Raw genomic sequence first — 7,533 nt, 5'->3', positions numbered from 1 at the left:
ATTTCCAGTGCGGCTAGCATTTGCAATATCGGTAAATAAATCTCAAGGGCAGTCGCTAAGTGTTTGTGGCATCAATCTTGAAAATCCATGTTTTTCACGTGGCCAGTTATGTGTCGCTTGTTTTCATATCGGAATACCAACAAAACTATTTATATACGCTCAAGAAAAAAAACTAGGAATGTTGTATCATAAAGCATAAAGCATTAGAATTATAAACACTTTTTTTTTGAAATATTTTTTTATTAATTTCACCAATGTATTTTTAAGTGTAAAATACATAATGTTTTTTTTTATGAATAGCCATCCTGTCTGCCGTTGTCCGTGAGATTCGCTTGTGATTGAGCGAGCAATACATTGTCAGGTAGGCAATCAACGTGCGGTAGATCGCGGCCCCGTGTTGTTTGAACGTAAGTGTATAATTTAAGTCTAAAGTATCAAAGTTATGCCAAATTTGACGTTTTTACTTAATTCATGATACAGAGAATTAATATAATCAATTAATACAAAATCTTAACCTAACCTAATCGTATTAAAATCTGAAGAATAAAAAAAAACAAAAATTCGTATGCAGATAGATAAAGAAGAAAATAAGGAAAAACAAAGCAAAAATTGGTCCACCAAAACCGTGGTTTGAGATATTTTGTACTAAAATACATTGAAGTGCCAATGTGCCAACAGTCATTAATTATAAGAGCTATTAGAGCATTTTAAAATTTCAAAATATGCAATTATAATGCAACAAATATACGAAAAAAGGTGTAAATATTAATGCAAAATAAATTATAAACAATATAAATCGGATAATAGTAATATAGTAATTCAGAATTTTTTTTTTTTTAAATGTATTTAAAATAACTTCATTACAAAATATATAAGGATATATAATATTAAACGTTACGTGTGTTAAATACTTTAAAGTTTAAATATCAAGATTACACTGTATATCAATGATTTTGAATTCAAATTTGAAAGACCTTCGACGATCTGACGGTATGTTTTTTTTTAAACTGAAACGTCTACAGAGTTGGCCGGTGCGTACTTAAAGTTAATAGTGTATAGCTTCAGATAGTCCATCAAACTAATCTTTTTTTGCTATCTATTATTTTAGAATTTTTGTCCAACACTTTTTAAATGTTGTGCATATTTTGATTTACCTTAAGAAAATGAAGCTGCAATTGATCATTTTTCTGAAATTATGTTTACAATGGAAACCAAACTGGATAGAGATTTCCCCTTTTCTTCAAGAAATATTAGAGACGAAGATTCTAACAGACAATTTGATTTATTAAAAGCTTATTATTTCATTATGTTCACCCATAACTTCTTGAGATGTTCTTATAGCTCTTATATTTTTTAAATTGTTTTATATGAGTCGCATTAATGAATATCCGCGTTCAACCACGTCTCCCAATGCGTAATGACTGGTTCTGACAGACAATTCCGACATTAGTGTATAGTGTATACATAGTGGAATAAATATATAAGTTCTTATTTTCCAACGAATTATAGCCGTCCGTATAAAGTTTTTGGTTACTGTACGACAATTATCGACGGTATAATATTATATGGAAAAATAATATAAAAATATTATAAGTTTACCTATTTGTTATCTAAACTTCACGAATCAAATTTATATCATAATCCGGTGTAATTCTGGCTGCACGAAAAAAATATGCCAAATCATAAACATCCGAGCTCTAGTTATTATTAATATAATTATTGAAACCGATAGCAACCGTTTAAAAACAAACATTTCCATCATACATTTTTTTTTTTAAAGTTTTTTTCATTTCAAATTTGGACAAAATTACATATTAAATAACAAAAAATAACGATTTTAGTCATTTTGTTGTAAATTAAAAATATTACTTTTGTGTAAATTTACATTTTAAGTAAAATTTTACTTTTCCTCATGTATATTACTAGCTGATCCCGTGCACTTCGTTGCCCGTTAAATGTACCAACTCTATTTGACTCAAACTTTTTTCAATTCGTTATTTAATATTCGGTGTATGGTGTTCAAAATGTATCTTAACTTTTCTGTTTCCCGGAATAAAAATTCTGCTTCGCAGTAGTATATTATCAGGTAGGCAATCTACCTACGGTAGATCGCGGACCCCCTGCTATGTATGATTTAACTCTTAAGCATCAAAGTTATACCAAGCTTGTCGTATTCCACCTATGGTGGATTAATATAATCAATTAATACAAAATCCTAACCTAACATAACTACTAATATCAGATAAATAAAAAAAAACCAAATTTAACCATTCCTAAATTAGTCTGTCTTCTTCCCAGAGGTTTAATCTACAAACAAACATTAATTTATGCCGGGTTTATGTCTATAACCGAACGTTAACCGGACGGCCGCAGACCAAAACGGACGACTAATTTTAATAGGTATATAATAAAAAAAAATAATAATTTTATTAGGTATATAATAAAAAATAATAATGTACGGCAACAATCTTATTACAAAATTTCCCTATAAACTACATTTGATGTTTTTCCTGTTGGTGCCAAAATAAATAAATTTGTCGGCATACTGACTCTGGAGCATGCCACATAAAATTGTCCATGTGAAAAACAACCTTCTCTTACATCGATCCCTCCAATTTTTAAGGTTTTTGTCCTTGTGATTTATTTATTGTCATAGAAAAACATACTTTGACAGGAAACTGCATTCTCTTAAAATGGAAGGGATAATCTGATGGTATCATTGGTATGCGAAGAATCATAACTGATTCACCTTTTGCAGATCCAGTCATAATTTGAGCTTCTATCAGATATTTTTGAAGATCATAATTTAATCTAATTGAAAAATCGTATTTACAAGGATGGTATAATTAAAAATTACCTATTTTAACAACTATTTGGATTTATAATCTAAATTATAAAATATATAGTTTTAGAAAAAAAGTTATAATATACAAATCGATAGCTGAGAAAACACATGATAATTGCATGCTAAATATTGGCGTAGAAACGATTTTGAATTTCCAAGTATTTCCCAAAGTGGGGGGGCTGGGGACACGTGCAAATCAGAAAAATGAGTATTGCAAACCAACAGATTACGATAAAGTTGCGGTGCTAAGCATGCAAATACATGCTAATTACATGCTAAATATTGTCGTAGAAATGATTTTGAATTTCCAAGTATTTCAAAGGGGTAGGAGACACGTGCCTACAGCCCCCCACCTATTTTTTGATACCACGCCTAATTAAAACACATGCAAATTACAAAATGTAGCATGCAAATACATGCTAATTGCATGCTAATTATTTGCCAAAAAAAAATTGGAAAATTCTAATGTGGGGGAGGGGGGGCTGGAGACACGTACGTGAAAGAATCTTACAACTAATTTATGCTACGGAAGTATATTCACTTGTTACGATATCGGTTGAACGATCTAAAATATCCACGAATCAGTGACCCTGTTTGATTTTAAAAGCAGTGGATGGCCCGGTGCCTGTTTGTTTTCGTTTAACCATTATTATATTTAATTAGCGGAATCGAATGCCTATTTTTTAACATTTTGAAAAATTATTATAATGTGTACTAAGAAATTATTGTTAGCCAATCCATACCAATTACAAATTATGTTATTTAAAATTATAAAAGTAATAAGATATTAAAATATTAATTTAGGTGGCTAGGTAAGTAGGTACCTACCTACCCGTATTAGACAAAATGTGCAGCACTATAGTAATATGAACTTAACGTTTAACATCGTGTAGGTAAATGTTTTGTAACCCACATGGCCACATGAGTTATACCTGCGTATTGTAATTTGTAATTTGTATTAATACACTATTTAAAATTTTTATTAGGATTTATTTGTCTAATCGACTTAATTATTCAACGATTGAAAACAATTCAGAAAAAAAGTAAGAGCAATGTAATTAATATTTAGGTTTATATTTAAACCGAATATAGATATATAAAATAAATTGGTTGAAATAATATTGTAAACAAAGTAAATTTAAATGTGTGTGTGTGTAAAAATAAAAATATTTTTGACTATGTGAATTATTAATTTCCAACTTAATTCTTTAAATCTAGTATAATATATGTGAAAAAATGACGATTAAAACACGGTTTGTTAAATTAAAAAATAAATAAAATAAAATATCTAAAATAGTAAAACAAATATTAATATTACGAATCTTCTTTTGTCAAAATAACATGCACAATATTGACAAATTATTATCGCACATACAGCGTGACCCAAAAGTCAACTTTTAGTTCAACCTAGCTATATATTACATAGTATGAACATATCAGAGTAATAGGTATGCCTATATTATAATATTATTTACAATCATACACTGTTCGAACGCGGAACGTGTTTACCGCCAAAGGCACGGACGATCCAAGTGCGTTCTACGTCGAAGCTCCGAGCGACGCTTTCCCCTTCCGCTGCCCCGCGCCGCCGGCACCGGCCGCCCAACGGGCCATCGGCCGTTGTGGACAAATCGTTAAAATTGCCTTTTTCCAACGGCTGAACGTAGCGCACCGTATGCGCCATCGTTCTCCGTGTCGCGTCGTGCGTGCTTCGAACCCTCGTGTGATCACGAGGTGTGTTAAGCCTAGCTGTGATCAGCGGCCGCGGTCAATACGACCAAGTTTACGTTTCGCTGTTGATATACGCGCCCGTTGCGTCGCGTCAAGCAAAAAGTCGCGTGTGGACACGCGCAGCTGTCCGTCTGTACCGTCGTGATCGACACCCGACGCTAAGTAACACGTCATACTTTTGTTACTTTTATTGTTTACGCCGTGCGCGTGTTTTCTCTTTTAACACTCCTGTAATATGCTCGTACTTATGGGCGGTCAGAGTATTTATTCTGATAGGCAGTTACTACGAGTATATTATGTTTTTGCAGGAAGCAAGACCGTTTTGTTGTCGTTGTAGATGTTGAAAGGTAGTTTGATAAATAAATATGTAGACAGATGAAATATTCTATGTGGTTTATTAAAATGTTCTTCAGTAAAATTTACTAAGTCCAAATAATTAAATTATTACACAAAGTGTCGTGAAGGTGCTCGAAGTACAGTGGAGAAAACACGTCTGAATACAGGCCGTCTCCGGTCTGCTTTTATAAGGGCCCAGGCTCTCCTACCTACCCCCCGGTCCATTGGCTTATCCATAATGCGTCGTTGCGTTTATCGATGTCCTGTGCAATGCGTGTGAATGCTGATTCCACGAACCGTCAATTATTGTTGCACTCGCATCCTGTTTTCTGGTTTTAACTATAATGTACTTTTATCTACTTATATGTGAAGAGCAAGCCCCATACCCTGCCGTTAAATACATGGCTTGTGGTTTTGAATGTGTTTTGTTATATTATTATACTCGATTAATCCCGCCGTCTAGCGACCCATGTATTTATAGTTTAGTTATTATATGTAGATTATTGTGAAGGTCTTTCACTCCCCCTAGTATCATCCCTTACCTATGTTATTATTTTGATTATAGTTTACATACTTTCACCTTGATTACCTAAGTTATTGTAATGTTATGTTTCTTATACTGGTATTATTTGAAAGGAACGGATACTATCCGTTACACTCCGCGTGATCGCGAGTGGTTGCCGACTGCCGTAACAAGTCAGCACGTCGGTATTCGTTTTCGTCACACTTCGCGTTCGTTATCGACCACGCGCTATTCGCGCCGAAATACGGATTGTCACCGTCGAAGTAAAATCTGAGAAGATTGTCCGCCCTCGACGTTCCGGCGAGGGACCCACATTGGTCGTCGACCAGGAGCATCGCCACCTCGCGGAGCCACGCCGTCGCCGAATCGGGTTGATCATTTACCTAGTCCCCCACGTGGTCAGTGGGCTACTTTAAAGTTAAATGTTGTTTTACCAGCCATTATATTAGTTATTAAGTTAAAATTTTGGGCGCCCGCTATTTATTTATGAGATTGTCATTACCTACTACAAAATATACGTGTTTCCGACAAAAAAGGTTTGATCTTTAGGTACCTACATATTGGGTAACCCGATTCCGCTCCCGCTTTCAGCACATTACGCAAGTCGTTGCCGACAACCGCCGAACTTGCAGGATTGGTAACGGCGTAACATATACTATTTAAACTAATATTTATAAGCAATAAGAATTCTTCATAAACTATTGATTTTGACGCTTCCACGTACATTCTGGAACAGTGGAACGTGTATATAAAGATTGCATTAAGGGTGTCGGTGCCAGTATTTCCAATTTTCGAAATGTCTATGCTATTTGAATATTATGTTTTATATTTTAGTTAGTACCTTAATTCTAATACTTTTCCACTAATCTACAGCTCCGATACTTATTTAGACGGGGTCGGTACGGTGTATTATATCAACGAAAATGACTTCACAGGAAAAACTCTCGCGCCCTGTAGAATTGTCAGATTTCGTTAATTTTTTTTTTCATCTGAAAGATGAGAAGTTTCTACAGGTCGGATCAAAGCTCGATTTTTTATTTTACTTTTGAATTGTAGTAGAAAAAATACGTTTGAAAAAGGACAAAATATTATGCATTTTTCAATGCATATTCCAGTTTCTATAATTATAGTTTTCAAAATCGGGCTTTGATCCGACCTACAAAATATTCTGTAATTTAAGATAAAAAAAAAATTAACGAAATCCGACAATTCTACAGGTCGTGAGAGTTTTTCCTGTAAGACATATTTTTGTACCAAAAAACGCACCAGCAACGACACCCTTAAGACAAATATTGTTTTTATCACGTAAAATTATGTTTCGGACGACTATTGCGACGGTTGGTACAAAAAATACCAATGACGTCACGTTAGCATTTTATAGTAGTGATTTTATCTTGTTATTACTTTTGCTTTGAGAGGTCAAAAGAAAAATGGTGCAGTTCTTTTCAAAATAACCAGGGAAAACAAACATTTTTACAACAACCTAGTTTTTGAAAAAACAATTAAATTTTTTTTGTTGTTACTCGTAAATTAATAACTGTAAAAACTAAAAACTATTATTATTATAGTATTGCGAATTATTGTGATTAAAGTAATTTATTTACCTATTTACGTGAAAGCTTGTTTTAAATTTTCAATCATTAGCTATAGAAGTTTAACATTTTATACATTTTTAACTACAAAATCATTTTAGACTCTGAGCGGATGTTGGATGTAAAACTTCAGCATGGGAATCAGCGCAACCTACGCAATCACACACATGTAACATGATCATTCCCCTTTACATCCGTAGTCTCATAGCACAAAAACGTCGCGCTCGCTGCCTATGGCAAAGATCAAAATATCCCACTGATAAATCCCACTACAACATGCTTGCGCAAAAACTCAAACGGACCCTAGCAAACTATAGAAACAAATATTATACTAAACACTTAGAATCACTTACGACTAAGGACGGCTCTCTCTGGAAGGCTGCCAAACAACCTCTTCGTATACGAAATCCCCCAGCCATCCTACGCAATGCAAACGGAAATTGGGTACACTCTGATGAGGAGAAAGCTAACATATTTGCAAACCATCTCGCTGATACTTTTCAACC

This window comes from Acyrthosiphon pisum, chromosome A2, assembly GCF_005508785.2.
Source record: "Acyrthosiphon pisum isolate AL4f chromosome A2, pea_aphid_22Mar2018_4r6ur, whole genome shotgun sequence".
Classification (NCBI taxonomy): domain Eukaryota; kingdom Metazoa; phylum Arthropoda; class Insecta; order Hemiptera; family Aphididae; genus Acyrthosiphon; species Acyrthosiphon pisum.
Note: the sequence above shows the minus strand (reverse complement) of the source record.